The following is an 8,819-nucleotide window of genomic DNA, read 5'->3' as shown; positions in this document are numbered from 1 at the left end:
CCAGATGAGACCATGATTATAAAGCGCTCACCACAGTACCTGGCATATAGTGCACACTATGTTTATCATTTGTTATTATCGTATATTACCCACAAGCACAAAACCCACATGCACGTGTGCCTTCACGGCCTTCTCTCCCCAAATGGTGGATTCCAGGGTCCTGTTGTCTAGAAAATTCTCTTCTCTAACCGGAGGCAGGCGTTCAAGAATAATGCTTTTCTTCAGCCACGCAGATGCACATGTGGAGTTTCCACATGTAACAGGTCCAGCAAGGGTCTTGGCCAACCTTGGGGGTATCTTGGGGGTAGCTCCAGGCACTGAAAGCCGTATCCTCAGAGGCTCCCAACCAGTCAGTCCATCCTGGGGCAGTGCCCGTCTCTGAGACCTAAACAGGAGTGAGTGCCCTTTGTCCTCTTAACCAGGGCATCAGTAGGAATGGCTATTCCTACTGTTGGAGGAGGGGTGCTTTCAGAAGCGTGACTGAGGCTGGGGCCCTCAAAGGTCCCCACCTTGTCTGCAGGAGTTACCTAATTACAGGGATTATAGATTTCATCTGGGAGGCTTTGTATCAGGCCGGGGCTTGATGTAATTGGCACCTGTCATGTGCCATGTCTAGGACCCACCTAGTGCAGGCTTCTCAAGAGGGCATGAGGCTATAGCCAAAATCATCGGCTGTTTCCAAGTATAACGCCTACCTAAACACCACCTTTTTTTCAACAAAAGGAAATTCAGGTTGGTCAGTGACAATGGAATGAAAGGCAAAGCCAGGCCAACTGGTGGGGGCAGCAGCCTCGGGCCTCTGTGGAGCTCTCTGCTGACCCTCCCTGCCCTTCTCTCAGCCCCCAAGTGGCCAAGACCATCTGCTCTTTTGTCAGTGGCGTCTTCAGCTGCCTTGAGGCCTCAACCCCTCTTTTTCACCCTGAGGACTCCTTCCAATCCTCCCGCCTCTGAGTTCTTACCCAAGTCGTCCCCTTGGCACTGGTTGCTGTCTTCCTTCAAGTGTACTTCATCCCGTCCCTTGCCCCACACACCCCGGCCTTGGGTTACTCCCACTGCCTTTGGTCCTGCTCTTGTGCTGCTGGATGAGGGCAGAGAAAATCACACAACTCTCCTGCCTGGGCCAATTGCAAATGTGTGGTACCCAAGCCTGATCCCTTTACACCTCCCTAACTAATTGTCCCCCTCACAACAGCTTCTCCAAACCTTTTCATCCTTCCTCAAGCCCCTTCCCTATCACCCCACCACCACCCTCTCAGCTAGACCTTGCCTTATATTTCACTAAAAAAAACTGAGGCCATTCACCGAGAGCTCCCTTTCCTTCTCTGTCCCTCATCTCACATCACCCAGATGTCACTTCTGCCACTCTCCCCTCATTCTCTTCTTTAACATTAATTTTTTTATCAATTTATTTTTAGTTTTCACCATTCACTTCCACAAGATTTTGAATTCCAAATTTTCTCACCATCTCTCCCTTCCCCACACCCCAAGATGGTGTGCATTCTGAATACCCCTTCCCCCAATCTGTCCTCCCTTCTATCACCCCCCCTTTCTCTTATCCCCGTCCCCTTCTATTTTCCTATAGGACAGGATATTTCTATACCCCTTTGCCTTTATATCTTATTTCACAGTTGCACGTAAAAACAATTTTTAACACTCGTTTTTAAAACTTTGAGTTCCAAATTCTCTTTCCTCCTCCCCACCCACCCTCATTGAGAAGACAAGCAATTCAATATAGGTTATACATGCAAAGTCATGCAAAACACTTCCATAATAGTCATGTTGTGAAAGACTAACTATATTTCCCTTCATCCTATCCCCCCTTTGACCCTGTCCCCCCTCAAAAGTGTTTGCTTCTGATTCTCCCCTCCCCGAATCTGCCCTCCCTTCCATCATCCCCCCATCTCTTATTCCCTTCCCCCCTTTTTTGCCCCTCCCTTACCCTATAGGGTAAGATAGATTTCCATACACAAATGAGAGTAAGATTCACTCATTTCCTCTCACCTCCCCCCTCTTCCCCTCCACTGTAAAAGCTTTTTCTTGTCTCTTTCATGAGATAAGTTACCCCATTCTACCTCTCCCTTTCTCGTTCTCCCAGTACATTCCTCTCTCACCCCTTAATTTTTTTTTTAGATATCATGCCTTCATATTCAGCTCACCCTGTGCCCTCTGTCTATATATATTCCCTCCAACTACTCTAACACTGACAAAGATCTCATGACTTACAAATATCATCTTTCCATGTAGGAATGTAAACAGTTCAGCTTTAATAAGTCCCTTCTCTCATTCCCTTCTTAGCTCCACAGTCTGGCTTCAAACCTTGTTATTCACCTGAAATTGCATTCTCCAAATCTTTTAATCACCTAATCAAATGGAGTTTTTCCAACCCCCATTCTTCTTGACTTTTTCAATGCCTTTGACTGCCAATCGCCCTTTTCTCCTTGGTACTCTCTCTAGATTTTGGTGACTCTGTTGTCTCCTGGTTCTCCTCCCACATATCTGACTGATTCTTCTCTGTCTCCATTACGGGCTCTTCATCCACAACTTCCTTATAACAGTGAGTGTTCCCTAAGGCTCTGTTCTGGGCCTTCTCTTCTCCCTGTTTCTCTTGGTAATCTCATCAGTTCCCATGACTTCAAATATTACTTCTATGCAGATGACTTTCAGATCTATTTGTCTAGTCCTGACCTCTCCCTGACCTCCAATCTCATATCTTCAATTGTCAATTAGACCAATCAGAACCAGATGTTCTGTGGGCATCTTAAACTCAACATGTCCAAAGCAAAGCTCATTTTCTGTCCTCCCAGACCTTGTACAGTTATTTTTTCAGTCATGTCCAACTCTTTGTGACTCCATTTGGGGTTTTCTTGGCAGAGATACTGGAGTGGTTTGCAACTTCCTTCTCTAGCTCATTTTACAGATGAGGAAACTGAGGCAAACAGGGTGAAGTGACTTGCCCAGGGTCACACAGCTAGGAAGTATCTGAGGCCAGATTTGAAGCCAGGAAGATGTCTTCCCCTCTTTCTAACGTCCTGTTATTCATCCTTCATTTTTGAAGAGGACCGCTGACAACACGGGGTGATGTCTTAACTTGAATTGGATTGAAGAGCGGCAGAGCTGCACAGACTCTCTGCCAGGGTCATCAAGTCCAGTGGCAGGACAAAAGCTAAGGCAGCTGGCAACGGCCTGGCATGGCATTGGCATCTTCCATGTCTCACCAAGCTCTAAGCACTTCACAGTGCCTGCTTCAGCTGCCTTCATGGCTGTCGGAACAGACTGTTCTCATTCACCCTGTAGGGGAACTCCTCACATGCTTGGGATGGACATCCTCTAAGTCCCCAGTGGGTAACACCCCTTGATTATCATCCGTCTGGTTTGGCCCACCTGCCAGGACAGTTTTGCCAGGGTATGGCCGCTGCATATGCCACAGCTTCTTGAGTGATGACAGGCGGACACCAAAGGCAGAAGATCAGCCCTGCCATGGGCATGGCAGCCCCACCCCAGAGGTGCCGGCCCTCCTGAACACCCCCTACCTATTACGTCAAAGTAATCACAGGCAGCCTAAGCATCATCCTTGACTCCTCATTCTCTCACGCCATAGTGGCCAAGTCAGGTAGTTTTTAATTTTACAACTCTTTTTTACAATATTTTTAAATTTCATTATCTATTTCCCAATTACATGTAAAGAGTTTTTTTTAATTCATTTTTTTAAATTTTTGAGTTCCAAATTCTCTGCCTCCCCCTTCCTTGAGAAGGCAAGCAAGTTGATATTGACTATGCATCACATTAGCTTCTCCCCTGACATGGCAGCCACCTTCATGCCCTCAAGCCCAGATTACTGAGACTGGTGTTGTCGGTGGTGGTCCTTGGTTCTGGAAGGGGACCGATGACACTGAGAGCCTTTGGGTTGGTCTCCTCTCGTTCCCCTCCACTCCGATTCATCCTCCATTAGGCCTGACTAAATTCCCCATGCAGTCACCACCAAGATCAAATAGAAAGCCCTCTGCTCAGCGTTCCGAGCCCGTCATAACCTGGCCCCTTCCTCCCTTTCCAGCCTGCTCACACCTTTCTCCCCTTCATAGATCTGGGGATTCAGTGACACCCCGTTCCGTTCCATTCCTCCACGGGACACTCCAGCATTTTCTAGTGCCTAGAACTGTCTTACTCTTCCTGCCCCTCCTCCCCATCTCCTGGCTCCTCTGGCTTCCTTTAAGTATCAACTACCAAATCAGGGCATGGTTTGTCTCAGTTCTTACCCAGCCCTCAGTCACTGAATGGGCTTTGCCTCAGACAAACAGGGACCTGGGAAGGACCCCAGTTAAGACAGGCCGTCGCTGGCCATCACCTGTGGTCTGGACTTTTGTCCTGCCTCTGGACTTCGATGACTCTGGAGGAGACAGTGAGCTGCTGACTTGGTGCTGCTCTGCCTCACTCATATACAATTCACACGTGAGTCAAGACACCACTGGTGAGGTTACTGGTCTTCTTCAAAAACAAAGGCCAAAAACAGCCCCTCTTGTGCAAGAAGCCTTTCCCAGGCTCCGGAATCTTAGTGCCTTCTCTCCTCCACTACCCCCAATCATGTTTGTCCACAGTTGTTTGTGTCCTGTGTTCCCCATTAGACGGGGAGCTCCTTGAGAGCAGGGTCTGTCTCGCCTTTCTTTGCATCCCTAGTGCCTAGCACAGTGCCTGGCATGCAGTAGGGGCTTAATAAATACTAGCAGACCGATTCCCAGGAGACATCTGAGGAGAAACCCCGAATCAGCCTGGGGGCACGCTCTCTGGCTTTTGTCAGCTGGGTGTGGTGAATAGTGCCGAAGAGCCGGAGCCATCTGGTCTGCCCTTAAGCAGGACACACTTCCTGCCCCTCTGTCCTAGCAGAGCAGTTCTCAAAGCTTCTCAGTCTGGGGTCTCCTTTTGACAGTGAGGTAGCCAAGGGGAAGAGCACCAGGCCCTCAGTGTTCCAGTCCCTCCCAGCTCTGTGACCCTGGGCAAATCACTTAACTTCTATTTGCTTCAGTTTCCTTATCTGTAAAATGGGCATAATAATAGCACCTCCCTCCCAAGGTGATTGTGAAGACCACATTAGATAATAATTGCAAAGCACTCAGCCCAATACCTGGTGCACAGTAAATGCTATATAGATGTTAGCTAGTATTCTTATTGTTGAAAATTATGGAGGACCCCCAAAGGGCTTTTGTTTATGAGGGTTCTATCTATTGAGATTTATTGTATTCAAAATTTAAATATCTCAGCATTATTGTGAAAATAGTTTTGACCCTGCAGATGCCCTGAGATCCCTAGGGGTTCTCCAATCACACTCGGAGGACCACCACCCCAAGCCAACTGAAGCTGGCCAGAGTGGCCCTTGAGATCAACAGCGCTTGGGTGACACCAGCGTGTCCTGGTGCCGCCCAACAACGTGCCCGGCTCTCATCTCGAGGAGACGGTGACCTGCCCCACAGAGTATCCGCCCAGCCAGAGGAAGGCCCTGTGAGAGCGGCTGATGGCATCCCCTGGCATCTAAAGCGGAGGGTGACACAGCGTGCAATGTCGGTGGGCACTCACAGGCCAGCATTTTAGGTGAATGAGGACCCAAGGTAGCCATTCTGGGCCCTCAGGTGTGAGACAGTACTCCCCTGGGTGCTACACGCAGGGAAGTGTCTTCCGTGTGCCAGGCTCTGTGAACTTTTTACAAATATTATCTCACTTGACCTTCACAACAACCCTAGAAGGCGGGTACTATTATTATCCCCATTATACAGTCCAGAAAACTGGAGCAAACAAAGTTAAGTGACTTGCCTAGGATCATATAGAGAGGTCGCATTTGAACTCAGCTCCACCTTAGCTGCTTAAATCTATTAACTTAAAAAGGAAGAGGGCTTTTCTACATAAAGTTTGGAAAGTACTGATCAGTAGAGAATCCTTCGATTTGGACTCATGAAACACTGGAAGTCAGAAGTTTTTAACCTCGTTCATACCCTGCAGCCCTTGGGCAGTCAGTCTGGGGAAGCCTTGGGACCCCTTCTCAGAAAAGTGTGTTTAAATGTATAAAATACCCAGGATTCCCAAGGAAATCAATTCTATTGAAATATGGCTAGCAAACACACCCCACCCCTTTATTTTATGAAGTTCATGGGCCCCAGGCTAAGTATGCCTACTCTAAAGCGAGCCTACATAACCCAAAATTAAGGCAGCCAAGAGGGCAAACATTTCTCGAAAAAAGGTGCAGGTCTGAGTGTGCTGCACCCTTGTTGATCAATTCCCTTTCGGCAGGACGGTGGAATATAGAACGCTGGCTGGCTTCTTTTAAAGCCCTTTGTACCCCAGCCCCCCTCCCTTTCCAGCCTTCTTACCCCTTACATCGCTGCCTCCAAGTACTCGGGGATCCAGGGCACTGGCCTCCAGCGGGACGGTTGGTCTCTTCCTCGGTGGCTCCTATGTCGGGAGTTCACCGCCTCCTCATTCTGCCTCTGGATACCTGGTGCTCTTTGGGTCTCAGCTAAAGACCCGCCGTGTCCGGGAAGCCTTCATTCTAGAGCTGTCCCTCTCAGGACCATGCCCAATTTACCCTGTCTATATCTTGTCTGTACATTTTCTCACTGTTGGTCAGTTGTCTTTCAGTCACGTCCAACTCTGTGACCCCATTTTGGGTTTTTCTTGGCAAAGATACTGGAGAGGTTTGCTATTTCCTTCTCCAGATGAGAAAACTGAAGTAAACAAGGGTGAAGTGATTTGCTCCGTGTCACCCAGCTTGCTAAGTGTCAGAGGCCAGATTTGAGCTCAGGAAGACGAGTCTCGCTGACTCCAGGCCCGCTGTGCACTATGGCGCCCCGTAGCGGCCCCCATCTTTGCACATAGTTGCACTACAGGGTCTGTCTGTACGCCCAGGGCTTACTTAGCACCCCGTCCCAACACATAGAAAGTACCAGTGAGTTAAACTCTGTAGAGGCAAGATTCAAACCCACCTTTCCTGACTCCAAGTCAGCCAAGTATGTTAGGAGGCAGCTTAGTTTATAAAGGAGCCCAGACCCTCAAAACTATTTGATAAATTCAACTGACTATAAAATAATCACAAAACATTAATTTTTGCATAATAATTTGCATAAAATGTAAATGTGTTATTTGGGGAAGTTCAGGAAGAGAACCTTACGAGTAGGGGACGGAGAGGTAACAAAGCATGAGCCAAGCCGAGTCTCCTGAGGAGGATGAATCATGTGGGAGAGGAGGAAAGAGGAGGAGAAGTAACCCCCCACCCTGGAAGTCTGCAGTGACAAGATTTACTAGTCTTTTGCACCCTTCTCTTCTATGGAGAGGCCTAGGACCCTAGCAGCTAGCGTACCTGACCGAGAGAAAGGACATCAACAGGTGAAGGGCCGCCATCTTAGCAAAGTCACTTTGGTCTGTCTTTGCTGTCTCCACGGCCTGGAGGACAGATGAATGCCCATGTGTTAAGGGCTGAGATCAGAGAGTGAGTCTAGCAAAGGCAGCCCAGTCAGCCCATTTCCCCACAAGCGCCTATAGTCACAGGATTGGTGTGAGGCTCAAATGAAATCTCATTAACCAATCAATAAATATGGACTGAGCCCTGGGACAGGAGACAAAAGAAGACTGTCCCTGCCCACAAGAGGCATACAGTCTACAGGGGAGGTTTAGGGGTGCTGGGACCCCAAAATCACAACACGCAGGTCCTGCCGAAAAGAATTCGACTCAAGCCTTCTTTCAGCCAGTTGGTTTGTGAAAGATCCGCCATATCAGCCAGACCCTTCAGGAATCTGAGCACCCGTGAGCTCTGGCTAGATTATGAGAATCTGAGCACCTTCATGGAGGCAAGATGGCCCTTACATATGGAAAGAGCGTGGGAGGGATCTAGGAGTGGCCAAGGAGTCAGAGGGGACTGTGAAGCAATGGATTGCCCAGGACTGGACCACCAGGCCAAGGGAGACTGGAGCCTAACTAGGATTAAGGGTGGCAAGTGGCCAGGGGCCATAGGGAGGTAAGACAATGGAGGGCTAGGCTAGGTTAAGGGTGAGAGAATTGGGAGGTGAGTCGTAGACAATAACAAAGGGGCCAGTGGTGGGGATTATAGCCTCAGGGGAAATCCAGACACTTGGCCACAGGAAAGTCCAGGGTTTTTCTTTCTGGGTCCAGATCCCAACCCCATGAGGGGGAGGACAGGACACGCGCCCAAATGAGTAATAACAACACTGACGTGGTTCAGTCGCATCCGACCCTCTGTGACCCCAGTTGGGGTTTTCTTGGCAGAGATACCAGAGTGGTTTGCCGGTTCCTTCTCCAGCTCATTTGACAGATGAGGACACTGAGGCAGACAGCATGAAGTGACTTTAAGGTCACACAGCTCATGTGATTTGAGCTCAGGAATATGAGTCCTCCTGACTCCAGGCTGGGGCGTGGTGGATACCTTTAGCCCTGAAACACTAATAGCTAGCATTTACATAGGCATACAAGGGAAGGGGAGGGAATAAGCCTTTATACAGCGCTTTCTGTGTGCCAGGGGCGCTGCCAAGTGCTTTACCAACTGATCCTCAGAATAAGGTCATCTGAGGTGGGGGGGCGAGCAGCATAAGGCTTCAAGAAGCTGAGGGAGGGAGGAAGAAAAGGATCCGGCTAGGAGCCGGTGGGCAAGAAGGGGCCAGCGTGGGCAAAGGCACGGAGGCAGGGGATGCCGAGCCACGTGCGGGGTTCTGGGCCCAGGGGACTTACGTGACGCGCGGAGTCGCACACGCCTGGTACTGTCCGAAGCACTTCCGCCCTCACTAGCGAAGCCGGGCGGGAAGGGGCGGGGCCGAAGAAGCCACTTC

The 8,819-nt window shown here is 49.3% G+C and overlaps 1 long non-coding RNA gene across 3 annotated transcripts; it reads right to left on the bottom strand.

Annotated features, from left to right (window-relative positions):
• Positions 1-45: 45 nt before the first annotated feature.
• On the bottom strand, positions 46-8,816 carry LOC110220131 (uncharacterized). Of its 3 annotated transcripts, XR_013482625.1 has the most exons (4): positions 8,722-8,815; positions 6,354-7,422; positions 960-1,078; positions 46-385 (listed from the first exon to the last, which is right to left on the bottom strand). It is a non-coding gene; the product is annotated as an uncharacterized LOC110220131 (long non-coding RNA). The 3 variants fall into 3 exon arrangements; XR_013482624.1 differs by having other exon boundaries at positions 46-1,075; positions 8,722-8,816; XR_013482623.1 differs by having other exon boundaries at positions 46-1,078.
• Between the last annotated feature and the right edge of the window lie 3 nt (positions 8,817-8,819).

The sequence above is a fragment of the Phascolarctos cinereus genome, unplaced genomic scaffold (genome assembly GCF_003287225.1).
Source record: "Phascolarctos cinereus isolate Bilbo 61053 unplaced genomic scaffold, phaCin_HiC Scaffold_726;HRSCAF=1367, whole genome shotgun sequence".
Taxonomy (NCBI): domain Eukaryota; kingdom Metazoa; phylum Chordata; class Mammalia; order Diprotodontia; family Phascolarctidae; genus Phascolarctos; species Phascolarctos cinereus.
This window is presented reverse-complemented; position numbering and strand designations above follow the sequence as displayed.